Source organism: Phragmites australis, chromosome 13 (genome assembly GCF_958298935.1).
Source record: "Phragmites australis chromosome 13, lpPhrAust1.1, whole genome shotgun sequence".
Taxonomy (NCBI): Eukaryota; Viridiplantae; Streptophyta; class Magnoliopsida; order Poales; family Poaceae; genus Phragmites; species Phragmites australis.
In genome coordinates, this window is record NC_084933.1 from 11631368 (window position 1) to 11650098 (window position 18731).

Genomic DNA, 18731 nt, shown 5'->3' on the forward strand with positions numbered 1-18731 from the left:
CAGTCGAGACTACGGCATCGGCAAGTATAGCGTCCACCATACTACTGAGGCGTCGCCGTGGCGTGGCTGTGGCGACATCTCGCGCTGTGGCGTGCGTAACAATCAGCGGCCAAAGAGGTAAATAGAAGTATTGACTATTGAGACCAGGGGCGGATCCAGGGCCCGTGTTGGGGGCTGCAGCACGGGCCCAGCCCACAAAGCTCAGAGGAATAAAGGAGAAAATCCAGAAAAAATTCTAAGAAACCCCTCACATAGCACGGGCTCAGCCTAAAAAACTTAAAAGCAAAAGGCCCAGCACCCCACTCTAACATGGGCTGGATCCGCCACTGATTGAGACTAACCTGTGTAGTTGAGGTTTGCACTCTGCAACTCTAGCCCGAGCGCAACAGGCAGCCGCCGCCTCCACCGCCGTCGCCATCAGGATCTACTCTGTCTCGCTTGGATCTCCTCCGCCTTGCTTAGATCTCACTGTGATGCCATCTGCACCCGCTACTGATCCACCCGCCCGTTGCCTGGCCGGCCACTCCGGCCAACCTCTTCGCCCACCTCTCCAGCCCGTGCTACGTGCATGTGTGAGTGGAGGAGGGGATAGCTAACATTGGCAGTTGTAACACCCCAAAATAGTATCCCTAAAAATTTCTAAAAGAAATGGAATAAAAGCAATTGTTGCATAAATGGAAAATAAAAAGATAAAAGATATAAAAAAAACTTCCCAGGCTCCCTCCCCATCTCTCTCTCTCGGCCCACCTCCCTTCCCCCCCCCCTGGCCCGCTCTTTCCTTCCCTCCCCGCGCTTCGCTGCCGACCCAGCCTTTCCCTCCCTCTCCGACCCGTCCGCTGGGCCACACCGCTCCCCGGCCCACGCTCGTGCCGCGCAACTCGTCCCCCCCCCTCTCTCTCTCTCTCTCTCTCTCTCTCTGCCGAACTGCCCCACTTGTCAGCCTTCTTCTTCCTCCCCCCATCCTTTCTTCTTTGTGACCGAGCCGACCGCCGCAACAATCACGCACCAAGGAAAGGAGGGAGACCACCTGGCCTCGGTATATTCGAAAACTGCGAAAAACAAAAGGGAAGGAAGAGGAATCCCCTCGAGGGATTGAAGTGCAGAAGGATGGAAGGACGTTGCGGATTTCTCGCCGACCGCAGATTCCATCCCGAAATCGATTCCACGCCTCTGCGTATAAATACCCCTGAAACCCCTGAAGATGAATAATGGATAGTTACTATATCCAAGTACTCTAGAGTTTCTCATAATTCTCAGGGCATATCTTTACCTCTGGGAAGGGATCCTTGGAACAAAGGAAACCACTCGTAGATTCCTAAGGCGTCCTATAACCAGGAAGGTTTATCTCCAAGAATAAGAACGAGGAGTCCAGATGATATACGACACCCCCATATATATACGGAGTCAAGGGGCCTTGCGGAGGACAAGCCCAAACATGTCAAGACAAGCAATATAAGCCAACATAAGTCAAGGAGGAAGTCGACGACTATGTTTAGATCCATCTAGGCTAGCTACATGCCCCTCCCCTTTGTAACAGACTCAGATCAATACAAGATAAACATGACGTAGGGTTGTTATCCTCAGGAAGGCTCGAACCTGTCTAAAAACTCTTGTGTATTCCCCTTGTGATTCATCTACTCAAAGCAACCCCTAATTTCTCAACAAGTTCGTTAGATCAACGGTTCACAAATCGTCGACAACTGGTGCCGTCCGTGGGGATCATGAAAAAAGGCATTGAAGAATCTACACACGAGATGCCATCAACATCACCCAAAGCTTCGCCAAAAATCGATTTTTCCGGATCAGAGATTCTACGACAACTTTACCTCTCTTCCCGATGAACCGGTGATCGATCAGGTGGATTTTAGCAATGAACTTTCCGATGACGATTCAAGGGATGAGGTAAGTCGATTTATGGATCAATGTGCCAAAGATTACTGTATAGAGTTTGAACCACTCAATTGCCAAGACAACTGTGAATGTCCTATTCACAGCAAGTCGAGATCAATCCCAGTAGTTTCTAAAAGCATGGATTGTCAAGATACCAACCCGGAGCAATCTGATGAAGCGTTCATGATGGATCTAGATACCTCCTCCAACATAGGTTACCTTCGAGAAGTTTTCGCTATCGGAGACAATGGTGATGATCTGGGTCATCATGATGATGATCCTGCGAATAAACAAGATCCCGCAGCTCCAGGTGCTAGCAATGGTCAGCCCCAGGCAGGCACACCCCCCTCAGTCCTTAACGGAGCCCGGGTCTTACCGCCTCCCAAACATCAATAGGGGGCTAACCGCTTTAAATCCACAACTGCGGGGGGGGGGGGGGTCGACCATAGATCTGGCTACCTCAGCCGATAAGGATTGGATGAACTTGGTGATCAACTTAACAAAGAAGATCATCCTCCAAGCCGATAACTCTCATCTGGCCCTAGCCGAAAATAGTACTAATCGGGGTATACCAGGCAATCCCCTGTCGCAAGGTGCATCAGACCCGTAGAGGTGTAACCCTCGGAACAAAGCTTCCCAGGATGACAATTGGGCAAACAACCACCGCTGAACCTCACCAGTCAGAGGCCATCCGATCAATGAATTGCATGAGTTCATCAACGACCGGCGAAGACACCCAGGGGCCTCTGAAGAGGCTTCATCTACCCCTCATCGATCTAATCAGGGAACGTTCCGACATCGATCAAATCAGTATTGATGCCTGATCGCCATGGGAATGACTCTCGGGGATGCTGGAACCAAGCAAGGTGCCATCAACGGATGCCTAGCCTTCTCTCCAAATCTACGAAACGTAAGCTGGCTGGCAAGGTTCCGCCCCGGGATGATCGAGAAATGCAATAAAAGTACAAATCCCATTAAGTTTCTCCAGATATATACCACGACCATCCAAGCGGCTGGTGGGGACGAGATAGTAATGGCAAATTAGCTCCCTACATCCCTTGAAGGGGTAGCCAGGACATGTTCCGAGCTAACTTCCAGGGTACGTACGTTCACCCTGGCACGAAAAACGATCTCCACCATTGCGAGCATATGGGGAACGAAACCTTGCGCGAGTTCGTGCGTCGCTTCAACAATACCCATAATACCATCCACAAGATTAGTGACTACGATGTCATTTAGGAGTTCACTCAAAGGGTTAAGAGCCGGCGTTGTGTTGAAGACATAATTAGAAAGGAGCCTAAAACTGTTAAAGAGCTCATGCAGATCATCGATAAGTCTGCTAGGGCAAAGGATGCGTTCCTCTACGTCAAGGAGAAGACTTAGGGCATTAAGCATCCTTAACTCAGGCTCAATGGCGATAAGGTCCAGAGCAAGTGCAAGAAGAACACTCGGGGAGGTAAGGGCAAGAAAGCTAAATCTGACAAAGTTTTTGCAGATCTGCCTAACGTCTGTCCCGACCAGCGCTCCGGTCCCTCCTTGGACAGAAGCTTTACACCAAGCTCCGACGAACGAGACGAAAAGCCTTGGTGTGACTTCCACCAAACCAACAACCACAGCATCTATGAGTGCTGCTTCTGGAAAAAGTTGGTCAAGACGAAGGTCAAAAAGGTGGCCAAAGGAAAGAAGACCCAGGTCACAGCCAAAAGTAGGGATTCCAGCTCCGACAGCAGTGAGGACAACACGGATCCAATGTCTTTTCAGCTAGGCGAGAGGACAATCAACCACATGTTCAGTGGTTCTGCATCCTACGAGTCCAAACAACAGTACAAGACGGTGGCCCGAGAAGTCTTAGCTGCCATCCCTAAGGGTCGTCAGGTTTTTAAGTGGTCAGACACTGAAATCTCTTTCGGTCAAGAAGACTACCCCGACAACTTTATACAACTATGCCGCTTCCCAATAGTGGTCGAGCCCACGATAAACAATTGCAAAGTTACCCAAGTCCATATTGATGGAGAGAGTTCCTTGAACATCCTTTTCGCTAACACACTCAAAGGAATGCAGATCTCTTGATCTGCTATCATGCCGGTCACTCAAGCCTTCCACGGTATAGTACCTGGATCTTTGGTCACTCCCATCGGCCAAATATCGCTACATGTTACCTTCAGGAAGCATGACAACTACCGAACAGAGAAAATTATGTTCGACGTGGTCGATTTCGAGACGGCATACAATGCCATCTTAGGAAGACCTACTCTCGCCAAATTCATGGCCGCCACACATTATGCTTATCAGTGCGTGAAGATCTTGGGACCTGAGGGAGTCATCACCATCCAGGGCTGCATGAAAGCAGGTTTACGCTGTGACAAATGGAGTCTAAACATGGCCACACAGTATCAACCCAACAAGGAGATGGAAAACTTGAGGCCTAAGGCTGTTGTGAAGTCTCACAGCAAAGTCAAAGCAGTTCCTTTGGACCAAACAGAGCCATCCAAGACCTTTCGGATCGGCTCCAACCTAGATCCCAAATAGGAAATCGCGTTCATCACCTTCCTTCGGGCAAACACTGACATGTTCGCCTGGCAACCGTCAGATATGCCCGGGATCCCCAAGCAGGTGATTGAGCATAAACTAGCTATCTGGCTCGACGCAAAGCCAATCAAACAGAAACTCTGACGGTTCACAACCGATCATAAAGAAGCCATTAAAGAGGAAATCGAAAGGCTCACCAAAGCAGGTTTTATTCGAGAGGTGGATCACCCCGAGTGGCTTGCAAACCCTGTTATGGTCAAAAAGTTAAACGGCAAATGACGAATGTGTGTCGACTTCATGGATCTCAACAAAGCCAGCCCTAAGGACTCTTTTCCTCTACCACGAATAGATTAGATAGTTGACTTCACCTCTGGCTGCGACTATCTAAGCCTTCTTGATCCAGTTATCACCATATTAGCATGCATCTAGAGGATGAAGAGAACACCTCCTTTATTACTCTGTTTGGGGTCTATTGTTATGTTAAAATGCCATTCAGACTGAAGAATGCTGGTGCCACATACCAATAAGGAATGCAAATAACACTCCATGATCAGATCAGCTGGAACCTAGAGGCCTACGTCATTGATCTCGTTGTCAAAATAAAAAAGAAGGAAGATCTCATCTCTGACATACAAGAAACGTTCAACAACCTGCGCAAGAATTGAGTCATGGTAAACCCGGAGAAGTGCGAATGTGGGGAAATTACTTGGATATCTAGTGTCTTATCGGGGAGTAGAAGTCAATCCCGAGAAGATCAAAGCTATTGAAGAGATGTAACCCCTTAAGTCAGTATGAGAAGTTCAGAGAATAACCGGATGCATGGCAGCCCTTAGTTAGTTTATTTCCTAACTCGGAGATCGAGGACTTCCCTTCTTCAAATTGTTAAGACATCATGACAAGTTTGAATGGTCAAAAGAAGCAGATGAGGCATTAAACAATTTGAAGAGGTATCTTTATCCCCCCCTGTGCTAGTCGCTCCCAATCCTAAGGAAGATTTCTTTCGTTCGCGGTTTGATAGCTAGGAAAGTTGTGCCTTTGAACTGTCCTGGCTAAAAAGAATTCAAAATATTTGCTCGTATACATCGTGGCCAGACCACGTATTGTAAGTGGGGTATTGGTAGTGGAAAGAGAAGCATAAGATAAACGAGAGAAAAGCTAACGACCAGTGTACTACATCAGTGAAGTGCTCCACAGTCCTAAAGAATGCTATCCGCAAGTGCAGAAGCTGTTATATGTGGTATTGATAGCCTCTTGTAAGTTACGACATTACTTCCAGGCTCACAAGATCACCATACCATCAATATTCCCACTGGACGGGATCCTACACAACAGAGATGCGATCGGAAGAATCGCAAAGTGATCAGTTGAACTCAGAAAATTCGATGTCCGTTTCGTGCCTCGAACAGCAATCAAGTCGCAAGCACTCGTAGACTTCATGGCCGAATGGACAAAACCAGATCAAGGTCAAGTATATCCCAAGGAAGGTCGTGACCGAATGGACTACCTCACAGAGGTGAGGAAGCTGGAAAAGAAATTCGTCGGATTTGAGGTCAAGTATATCCTAAGGAAGGACAACTGCCTCATCGATAGTCTTGCCCGCACAACATCTTCACGGTCTTCAAGACAATCCGGGATTTTCATAGAGAATCTCAAAGCCGTAAATGAAATCACCAGATGACATAGCCGAAGGAGTGGTGGTCTACGAGACCTATAACCAGCTCGGGGGCTCGCTAGGAATTGACGCCCCAAAAGGAATCACGGGGGAACTCATGGCTCAACTCGAAAGCGAAGTTTCCTGGATGATCGCAATTCGCAAGTACCTTCAAGATCGAGTTGTGCCTGAGGATGATTGCACTAACCGAGCAAATTTTCCGTCGATCCAAGATGCATAGCTTGGTGGATGACGTTCTTTATCAAAAAGGCGCTCACGGAGTACTCATGAAATGCATCTCTCAGAAGCAGGGTAGAGAACTACTCGAAGAAATCCATCGAGGGGTGTGCGGAGCTCACGCTTCCTTCTGAACCCTGGTCGGAAAGGCATTTAGACAAGGTTTCTATTGGATTACGGCTCTCCACGATGCGAGCGAGTTAGTAAGAAAGTGCACGAGCTATCAATTTCACAGCAGAAGAGTACATCAACCCGCTCAAGCCCTACAGACGATCCCCTTGTTGTGGCCATTTACGACTTAGGGACTGGATATTCTAGGGCTCTTCTCGGTAGCGCCCGGGGGCTTCAAGTTCCTATTTGTCACAATTGATACTTTCACCAAGTGGATTAAAGCTGAACCAGTTGTAAAAATTACGTCAGCGGTCACCAAGAAGTTTATCATGAAAAGCGTCATGACAAGATTCGACGTCTCGAGTAGAATCATCACCGACAACAACATTCAGTTTTCCAGCGTGGCGTTCATCGATTATTGCAAAGAACTCAGCACTACAATCTGCTTTGCGTTTGTGGCACATCCACAAAGCAATGGACATGTCGAGTGGGTGAACGGCCTAATACTTCAAGGAATCAAAACCCGCGTCTTCAACCGCTTATCCGCTTACGCTAAAGCTTGGGCTTCTGGCCTAACGTACTCTGGCACTTCGAACGACATCCAGCAGAGCGACGGGTGAAACGCCTTTCTTCCTAGTCTACGGGGCCGAAGCAATGTTGCATTGTGAATTAAAAATCAAATCTCCTCGAGTCGAACTGTAAGTTGACAAGGATGAAATCCTGAGAAGATAGGATAACCTTATGTTCTCAAGGAAAAAAAGACACAAGTGTTGATAAGATCAACGTGGTACCAGCAAGCTCTCCGACACTACCACGACTAGAACATCTGCAAAAGATCCTTTGAACCCGGAGATCTGATTCTGCAACTCGTACAGAGCCAGAAGAACAACAACAAGCTATCTCTGAAGTAGAAAGGTCCTTATAGGGTGGTCGAATGTAACCGACCAGGGTCGTATAGGTTAGCTATGGATGATGGACATGTCCTTAAAAATTATTGGAATATCGACCAGCTTCACAAGTTCTATGTGTAAGTACTTAGAATATATTTTGTAATATTTGTTATCATATTATTAGTATACATCTTTTCACCTATCCTTGAACAAATACCTTCAAAAAACTGAGATAAGCTGCAATTCGGGAACTTATACCCACGTGCACACTTGGCTTTTTGGACTGCCCATCCGAGAATCCTTCCCTAATAGCCAGTCAGGGGCTTCATGTATACTAGGAGTACAAAACTTATCGCGCATATCTTTTTCCTAATGAGAAGGGAAGAAATTTTCTTTTAGGGACTGCAGAGAACCTTATCAAGTCCCCGAGTGCTTGAAAACTCAGACGTTTCCCGCTTGAAGTCGAACCTAAGGTCGTCATGACCAACATCCCAATAAGAAATTCCGCAAACCAAAAAACTATCCGAAAGAAGTGCCAAACACTTGTTAAAACTTCCTTGTATTCAAAAGAAGGTTCACAGTCATACACATGTATTCTAATAGAAATAGGAATCTTTCCTTTAACAAGATTTTTTGAGCTCTTTTACAGATAAGCTAAGGGATAGATTATTACAAAAAGTCCTAAAAGAGCTACCCAACAAAGAGAAAGGAGAGACTTCCCTAACTTTCCTACCCAATGAGAGGTTAAGGTCAGCGGTGCCCCAACTCCTGGCTGAACTCGCCGGTGTTACAGCTCGAAATTATCGACATCTTCGATGACGACGATTTGGGAGAGGCATTGACTCCCCACCGCCATCGCCGGGGTTGCTGCTCTACGATGACGGTTTGGGTGAGGTATTGGCTCCCAACTGCCATCGTCGGGGTTGCCGCCTTGGCTACTCCCTTCGACCGCCCTCGCCAGAATAACACGATGACGGAGAGAATGAAGTGGTGGGTGTCTTGCCGTCTTTAATAGAGACATTGCCGGACATCCCCATTTTCTCTACCTTGGCCGCTGCTTCTTCCTCCTCTATTTTCGCCTCCAGGAGGTCACAGCCCACCTCGTCTTGAACTGGAGATGCCGGGGGCTTGCCATCTTTAACAGGGACGCCGCGAGTCACCACTTTCTCCCCACCCTCCTCGTCGGAGGAGACATCAATGACCTCTACCACCAAAACAGATTCGGTGGGAGACGATGATGAGTTGAGGGGTGTGTACTCGGGGGAAGAAGGTGAGTAGTCGGGAGAAGAAGGCGTGTACTCAGGATGAGGAGAATCCATAATTGAACTCAAGTTTGGTGCGGCTAAGATCTGGCATCCAAAGGTTTATATAGACCAACAGGTCAAGAGGCGAGATGCCTTACCTCCCGAGCATTAATTCTAGTTGCGGCGGCATTTTGAGCCACAGACGCCCAAGTGACGCTCGGTCATCAAGGCAACGTCTTTTCAGCTAACCGACATGGACAAAGACGCAGACCCGCTAGATTTTTCAGTGCATGGGAGCAGTCGAAAGGATGGAACAATGATCCCTCTGCATTCATGACAGATAATCTTTTTCACCACCATGCAAACTTTCCGCTGCCATAGTTCAACTTTTGAGCCTAGCCAGCGACGAGTCCTATCTCACTTGTACTTGGCAAGGATGGGATAATTTTTTCGGGCCGAGTAGAAAACATACCCGGATGGGACAAAGAATCCAATACTCTTTTGAGAAGTTGGAGGCATTCGGAATCTCGAGTAGGTGATCTGAGAACCCAGGAAATCCAGTTAGATGCTTCATCCTAATCGGAAATCCGAGTCTACTCGATGACACAATCAGATAAAAGCTTATCTTTGCTGGCTATGTATTTGTTTCGTCGAAGCCTCATTTCACATACTGATGGGGGGCTTGACGATGAATAATGGATAGTTACCATATCCGGGTACCCTAGGGTTTCCTGTAATTCTCAAAGCATATCTTTATCTCTGGGAAGGAGATCCATGAAAGAAAGGAAACCACCCGTAGATATTGAAGGCATCCTGTAACCGGAAAGGTTTATCTCCAAGAATAAGAACGAGGAGTCAAGAGGATGTACAACACCCCCATATTTATACGGAGCCAAGGGACTCTGCAGAGGACAAGCCCAAACAAGTCAAGACAAGCAACAGAAGCTAAGGATGAAGTCGTCGACTAGGTTTAGATCCATCTAGACTAGCTACACCCCCTTGTAACAAACTCAGATCAATACAAGATAAATAGGATGTAGGGTTATTATCCCAGGGAGGCCTGAACCTGTCTAAAACCCCCGTGTGTTCCCTTTGTAATTCGTCTACTCAAAGTATCCCCCAATTCTTCAACAAATTTGTTAGATCAGCGGTTCAAAATTCGTCGACACTCCCCTCCTAGCATCGCCAAGCCACCTGCATTGTTTCCCCTCCCTCTCCCATGCACAAACACTGCCCCAAGAGCCCAAGAGCCGCCACCAAGCTTCCGTCGTCACTCCTCGCCGTTGCCAGGACGCTCCACCACCCTCCGACACTAACGTGCGCGTCAAAAAACTCCCCGCCGCCTGAGGGTCATCTTCTTCCACTCGTCGTCGAAGACCGGCCACCAGAGCTCAACTCCAGCGACCACCCAAGCCCGCACCGCCGTAAGGACCACGTTGTCGTCGCCGTTCTCGCCGGACTCCAGGTTGGTTTAATCCCCACCGTTCGATCGTCTATCAACGGCCAAGATTAGATCCCTCATACCAGTTTGTTTTGCCCAGTCAGCTAGCCACGTGGCATAGCCATGTCATCATCTTAATCCTACGTGGTCGGCTGTGAGGATCGGTGACGTCCTAAGAGGGGGTAAATTAGGACACTTAGAAACTATTTGGCTCCAAAAACTTCACAAGATAAGCCTATCTCAATTTCTATCTAAATGTACTCTAGGTTTATCTAGTGTGTCTACTCTATTGGTCAAAGAGCTTGCAATCTATCTAAGAAGGTAAATTGCAAATAAGTAAATACAGAAACATAAATAAGGTAGAGAAAGCAAACTTGACAAAAGGATTTTTCCCATGGTATCGATGGCATGAATGCCACCCCTAGTCCACGTTGGAGCTCCACCGAGGATATGCTTCGGTCGGCACCCGATCACGGCTATTGAGCCACCAAGTCACAAAGACAACGTCTCAACTTGGATGAGCCGCCAAGCCACCAAGGCAAGGCCTCACCACAAGCCTCTCTTTCGGTCCCTTACCATCGTAATCACTTTGGAGCTTGAGCCACCAAGACAAGGGTCTCCGCGTCCCCGTACACGTATCTTGCCACCGCTCCACACCAAGTGGGAGGGTCAACAACTTGCCGGCGAGTCACCAAGACTCCAAGTTGCTAGTGTACCTCTTAGTATACGGTTGGATCACTCCTTGATCCACTCTCTAGGCAGCAATCACCTAGCAACACTCTCTAGGCCTATAAGCACTAATCACTCACTAATCTTGTGCTTAATCGCCTTGGATGATCACTTTAAGCACTTTGGTGGCTTGAATATCTTCTCAGATGTATATGGACTTCTCTGGATTCCAGCAGCATGCCACACCTTCAAATGACTGAGTGAAGGGGTATTTATAACCTCAAACTCGCGTACTAGCCGTTAACCCAATGACTCAAAAAAGTTGTTAAAATCGGATGATTCGGTGAGAACAGTGGTACTAACACCGGATCATTCAGTGAATATATCTTCAGAAATTAGCTATTGGACTTCCACTCAGTCATCCTGAACACCGGACACTCCGGTGTATACTTCATCCACATCACCGGACTATCTGGTAAGTTATCCTGAGCCAGACCGCGCCACTTCTTCTTTGTGCAAAACACTCCGGTGTAAGCCTCTGGTGCACTTCCTATTGACACCGGACCATCCGGTCAGTTCATCTTCGTTCTTTAACACATGGAATCGCCTTTGCAAGAAATGCTCGGTGAAGCCTCCGGTGCACTCACTTCCCATCACCGGACCTTCCGGTCCGTTGTTCTCCGATCTTCAACACTTGCAACACTCTCTGCAAGAATTGCTTCGGTGTATTTATTCCGTTGATCACCGGACTTTCCGGTGAGTTCAACTTCTTCTGTCCCAAGCCAAAATACTCTAGTGAGTACCTTCTTCATCAACACTGGACTATCCGGTGGCTTCTTCAGTTCTTATCTTCTCTGCAGATAAAGCTCCGGTGCTACACCTTGCTGATCACCGGACTATCCAGTGAGCCAAATCTTCCTGAAATTTCTCCAATTCAACCAAAATTTGTCCCGACTGCGATGGCTTCTTCATGTATTACATCCATGAGACCTACTAATATATATTCTTGACAAACACATTAGTCTCATTGACTATATTATCATTAACCACCAAAATCACAATTATAACCTTATAGGGTCATTTTCGCTACATTGGCCACATCAACCCTCTGTCCCACGTGGACGCCGCCACGTCAGCGCACCCTTTTTCTCCTTTCTCTTTTATTTCTGATGCTGACATCAGGCTAACGTCATAAATATCTTTTTCCTTATAAAAATAATTCATAAATACGAAAATAGGGTTTTCCTAATAATAAAAATTAGGAAAAATATTTATTAATTCTAAAATAATAGTTTTAATGTTTAAATAGGTTTTCATTAATGTTTTTAATTCTAGAAATTTGATAAATAATTATGATAAATCATAAAATAAGTTTTTCTTTAGTAAAATAATTTTGAATAATCTATTTTAATTCTTTTTAGTGTTTCTTTAATTAAGAAAAATCCTTTTTAATTTCTAAAATTTGTTAGAAAATCCAGAAAATATCAGGAGCCTTCAAGGAAAATTCCTACACTCTTCTCTCACCCTTCCAAGGCCATATCTCCACCGTCGCAACTCTGATCTAATTGTTTCCTTCTCCAATAATTCACCAAAAATCATATAAATAATAAATTGAGTTGTTTTGATTGCTTTTGGCTCTTTTTTGGCTTTTGTTGTTTATTGCATTGTTTTATTTTGCAATTAGACGCCGACGTCTAGGTGAAGGAGCTTTGCAGGTTTTCAGGTCCAGAAGTTTGTGGATTCTGCTAAGCACTAGGGTGAAGACAAGTTGTCCTTGATACATTTTGTTCCTATGTTTTCTAAATGATTTGTTTTGCAAAGTTGCACGCTTTTAACTGTTGGTGGAAAACCCAAGTTAGGTTGTGCCTTAGTTTTCTCACATCTACCTGGTCGCCTCGGCTTTGGTGGGATCAAGGGTAGTATTGCTTAGCCATGCTTGGGAGTTGGATCACACTTGGTATAATAATTTTGATAATGATTCTATGCAATGAGATAAAATTGTGTTTCAGCAACATGGACTAGGGAATTGAGCAAGAGGTTGGGTTGGTTGCCAAGGGCAGGTGGATTGTAATCTTGCTCAATTCGATTAAGGATCGGTTCATAGTGCGTTCTGATCAAGCTTTACAGTACAACCACAAATCTGGTATGAGACGGGCCTAACTGACTAATTAGGCTCTCCCAACATAGTGTAGACTAGGTGATGGAATGTGGAACAAATAGAATTTACGTGGAACCGTAAGGCGCAAGAGGGGGCTTCCGTTGTTGAGGATATTTGCGTCACACGGTAGTGAAACCTCAGTAGGTAGACACTTGTTGGGAGAAATTTTGTAAAGACCTTGCAGTGGTCAACTCGACGCACACCTTGAAAGTATGTAAGGTACCGACAGGTACCGGCAAAAGAGTTTGATCACGTTTTGTGGGTAAAGTGTACAACCTCTGCAGAGTGTAAAACTGATATATCAGCCGTGCTCACGATTATGAGCGGTGAGGAATGTCACACATGATTAGAATACACTATTTTTTGTGTAACGTTGGGTTGGTGGTTCATTCATGGTTGCGGGAACCATGTTTGAGGTGGTCAACTTCGGTTGAGGTTGTTTATGTCAAGAATGTCAATTCTTGAGGTTGTTATTTATTATTGCTTTTATTAAATTTTGCCTTTATGCAAATTAGCCATATAAACCTTATTATTGTGAATGCCTTCATATCATATTTTACCACAACTTGCGGAGTACGAAATATACTTACACTTGCTATAACCACACTACTCAGTTGGGGAAGATTATGAGGATTGCTAAGGTGGTACTCTACATCAACTGCCTGCGGGAACGGGAGATTAAGAATGCTACGCTAGTTGCGGTGTTTATTTGCTTCTTGACCCTCGAAGGTCCCTTTTGTAATCATAAGTAATTACGTTAAGTTTTGACATTGTGTTTTGTTTATCATCTATGAAGTCCCTATATATTAAGATTGATTTCTGGCTCAATATATAGTATGGGTATTGGTCTATCCTTAGACCGGTCCCGACAGCAGCTGCTGCTATGCTACGTGCGTGAGTGAAGGAGGGGGTAGCTAACATGGGCTGGATGGGCTAGGGTTACAGAATGAGTTGAGGGGTTAGTTTTGTGGGCTAGACAGTCTAGCAGCCCACTTATTAATTCTTCTTGTCTTTGTTTCCTTTTTTTTCTTTTGTTTTACTCATAATATATTATTGCATATCAAATTTATTGCTATCGTCCCATGCCATCATTCCACGCGGAGGGAGGCTTGGATGGCCGCGGCGAGCTGGAGTTGGAAGGCATGGTCGAGGTCGCTGTCGGAGATGGCGGTGGCGGAGATAGGATGAATGTAGTGGATTAAGGTTAGGGCTTCCTTTACATGAATCCAAGGTTGATCTGAACTGCCCATTTGAGATGCAAAGGTAAAAAAATGGAAACTACTAAATGATAGTATGTGGCCGGCTGTGGAGGCTGACCAATCTCAAATCCGATTTTGTGCTATAATTACATTTCTATTTTGATTTCTAAAATCCTAGATTATCATTTTTGAGCTACATTTACATTGCCATTTACCAATATAATTTCCTATTATCCTAGACTATGATGTGTTTATTCGCCATGCTGATGTGTGTATGGCGTCGCCACCATAAGCACTATAAATATGTAATGGTGGTGGGTTGCCGCGATTCGCCGCATCGCCGTAACAACTATGACTTCCTTAGACATTTCTTTTAGCAACTTTTCCCTTGTGGAGAGGGTTTTCTACTATTTAAACCACAAAATGTGAAATTTACCTCTTCTGTTAGAAGAAGGGGTACTCTACTATATGAGACATACGCAGGCCTACATATGATTCCCCACATCTATGAGAAAATCAAGTGTCAACGCTTGGCCTATAACCTTCTTGGTGCATGCATGTGTGAGCACATAAAGGTTAAAATAATCAACGCAATGTTCACCTCATCTTAAAAAAACACACACACACAATGTTCACCTTGTGCTAACGAACGCAACCTTTTTCGAAAGGTTAATTCGAAAAGTTACCTGTCGTTAGCCTCTTCTTCTCACCACCCGAGATACCTCTTCTCATGGCATCTCCTACCATTGAGTCCGCACATTTGTCCAGTCCCATAATCTTATTAAGCAAAAAGGAAAAACAAATACTAGTTAATGTTCGATGAAACTGAAATGAAGCATTTTGTTTGGGCCTTGGTTACCTTCATGATGTAATCCGTGTGAAAACTCTTTTCTGAACCTTCCATATATATTGCCTGCAATAGAAGTGCCGCTTCAAGTTTTGTGGCGGGGCGATGTTACGAATTTAACAGCAAACAGTTCAATTTACACACAAAAAAGAAAAATCCCGTGTTCTAAACATTGACTGAAATTGTGTTTGTACCTTCATAAACATATCAACGTCAGGATCAGCGGTAATCCCAGCCTCCTCCTCCCTTCTAATAACCTCTTTCAGGATTTCTATACTTGCAAAACAAACATGAAAATTGTACAAAATGTTAAGCGAAGAACCAGGTAACTAAATATCGTATAAGATAAAATCCATGATACTTCAGACATTTCAAATGGTGTTGTGTGATGAACATGTGGTAGTATCGATCACTACTGCTATGTGAATCATCCCGTGGAGGGCAGTGTGGTCCAAAATGGATTTCAACTTCTGCTCTAAAAGTTGTAGTTTCATCACCAATAGGGCCACTCCTTAGGGCCTATGTGCAAAGACAGGGTTGTCTTCGGAACTTTTAAAATGTCTACAAATTTGAACTAAATATTAAGAACTTTGATCCTAACCCCTCTATCTAAGCCTGCCTTTATTAATATCTTGTGAATGAAGGTCTCTATTGTAACATATGCTTTCTTAATTCATATGCATGTTTACCAATTGTGTTGGTTGCAAGGCAAGTATGTTCTCAAATCCTTTTTTCATAACAAACATGGTGCTCTCCTTCCTGGAGGAGACTCTACCATGGCGGATTGGGGGACCACAGAGCGAAGAGTAGTGCACATGGATTTCCTGGAGGTCTGTTGGCAATTGTGGAACGAGAGGAATGTCAGAGTGTTCAGTACTTCAGTAAACAGTTAGTTGCATTCGGCAGGAAGGATCGATTCGGTGCAAACGGGGGTGGCATGCCTCAGTAGCTGGATTATGGAATGTCGCCCAAATCTATTTGATCTCCATAAAAGAAATGGATGGCGCTACCTGCTCTCCAGCCAACACCCTGAAACCTTGCAGAGAAGTCGAGTGCCTCTCTAACAGTCATCTCAGGAACATGCAGGTCATGCTGGCTCACGTAGGCTGATGTCTTCTCCGGAACAAACTCGTTCAACTTCACGCCGTTGTACTCAATCTCTCCTGTCACCTGCAATGCATGCACAAAACAGATGTATGAAGAAAACATGGGTCCCTCTTTAAATAGTAGAGAATACCAGGCTCACCAAGCAAGTAATCTAATAATCATGTATTCTAGTGAGTGTTTGATGTAAGAAATGGAATGGAATGGCATCCCATGTTAAATACAAGAGCAAATTTCACTTTGGACCATATATTAGTACACTTGGTGCACTTTGAACCATATTTAGCAATATGTGTCACTTTGAACCATATATTTTAAGCTAATATTTCAGTTTGCACCGTGTCTAAGGATGGGGCCTTTGACCGTGCTCACGTGACGAGCAGTTCCATTCACCTCAGATCCACGGATTCAAATGAGAGGGTGAACTGCTGTTTTCAACTCATGCTTTCTCTCACTCAATTCATTCTTCGTTGTCTGCTTCCCATTTAGCCTCAAGTTGCTAGAGCTGCTCTCCGTATCAGACCTCCAGAGCCTAAATGTCACCACTCGCAGACTTTGTCATCTACTTATATTCCTCACTTTATCATCCACTTTGGCATCACCGGTTCTTTCAGATGGCAGCTTGCATGGATGGAGCTTGCTGTTGAAGTGTATATATATCATCTATAGCCGCATTGATTGCTACCAAGTAGGAATTGCTGAGCTTGTTTATATCCAATTTGTTGAGCATGTTAGAGCTTTTACTTACCAAGCTGACCATGTGTAATCATGCAAAATGCATGGAAAAACTATTATCAAACAGGTAGCATAATCTAATAAATCTATCGTTTTCATGCTAATTTGGATCAGGGGATAATTTTATTTTTTTGTTTCCACCACCCATTTTGCTTCTACGATATTTTTATGATCTTTTGTTTTTGCCACCTGTTTCACGAAAACAAGCACCGGAGAAATGAGTGACAAAAACAAAACATCATATAAATGGATGGCAGAAGCAAAATTTGCTGTGCTCTTAATGGCAAAAATAAAAGTATACCTTAGGTGATTCCGTTGATTCAAATTTTAACGGGAAAGGAATGCATCCTATAACAATACCTTTTTTCAGACCATCCCTATAGCAATACCATTAATTGGTCCCACAGTAAAATGTGGATACATACCTTGAGGCGTTTGTCGAGCCTTCCTGCAAGCGCACGCAGGAGGGTGGTCTTGCCACACCCCAGGGGGCCAAGCAGAAGGGTCAGCCTGGATGTACATGTGCAAGACATTTGCATATATTGTTAGTAGTTTAGTGAAGAATTGAAGAATTCACACACACACACACACATATATCCAGTCGAGCAATTGGGTAGTGACAAAGAGAGCACTTTCCTCCCTGGCCTGACGATCCCATTGACACCTTTAATCAGCTGGATCCTTGCTTTCTGACTGTAGTTCAAACCTAGCATACCCGTAAGCGTCTGCGAATTCGATAGAAATTGAAAGAAATTATCTAGATATATAGACAGAGTCATCTAGGCTTAAAGTATCCACTATTACTTCTCTCCCCAATAAACTCTTGTCATAATAAGGTAACTCCTGTATTTATGAATCTTCACTACTACATAAGGCTTGTCTTATTAGACAGTTTCTTTAGAACAATGTGAGATAAATTATCTTATGTCTATTTGGATGTGTAAGATACGCCGAACCATATGAGACAAGTATCCCACACAATTCCAATACGGAGTCACCTGGGATAATATCACAAACAAGTGTACACAAAAGCCATCTATAATATACACACTTCATCTAGCGTGCGACTCATCTCCTCCCCTCTCCTCACTAAAAAACCCCATTCCGCCCTCTCTCCTCACATACTGTTCAAATCCGGCTCCATTCCTCCTCCACTGCTGATGCTCCTATCACACCATGGAAGCTTTGCCGCCGCTACCCTCTCCATTGCCCTCTCTGCCATCGAAGCACTATCTGGCATGGTCCAGACTTAGTTAGCCCACGTCCGAGGAGGAGGAGGCTATGGAGCTGTCTAGGGAGGAGAGATTGAGCGTGCTCTCCTTCAACGAGGAGGAGGAGGGCAGCGATGACAACTACCTTTGGTGGGACGGCAATCCGCCACCGCCGGACTTAGAGGAGGAGTTGGACTTGTACAAGGAGGAGATGAGGACAATGGTAGAGCCATTGAGGATGAGGAGGGTGGCGGCGGCGGCGGCAACTAGAACAACTACGGCGCGAGGGCAGCTGCAATAATGGTACCGACAGCGACGGCGAAGAAGGCTAGGATAGTGTAGGATTCAAATTGCTAAGTGAATGCATGATTTAAACTCGTTCTTGTGATAAAATTTTCTTATGTTTAATTTCATTGTTGTGTTTAAAATTTGTCGCCAAGTGAATATATTATCTAGGTTAAAAGGAATATATCCGCAATCATTGGCATGAAACATAAGCTAGCTCAGTTGGTAGATGTGTTAGGCGCTGACATGAGGTTCTGAGTTTGATTGTTATATTAGTGACGTCCTGGCAAATAAAGTGAGAAATTTGTGAGACTTGGGGTGATCCCGGGTGACTATGGTTGTCCCAGGTAAATAGGTGATCGTACAATTTTTAAAATTTGTTTAGCAACTTTACTATTTTTTTTGTCTTTTCTTCGGTACTAGAACCATGTATATATCACATACGGTTCGGAATCTATTATCTCTTATAGTTCTATTGTGAAACAGTCCAAAATAATTAATTATCCCGGACGGTTTCTAACCCGTCTGAG

The 18731-nt window shown here is 44.8% G+C and overlaps 1 pseudogene; it reads right to left on the reverse strand.

The window, feature by feature from the left end:
• Nucleotides 1-17247, reverse strand: part of LOC133888190 (ABC transporter G family member 41-like) — a 45561-nt pseudogene extending 28314 nt beyond the window's left edge.
• Nucleotides 17248-18731: the final 1484 nt, after the last annotated feature.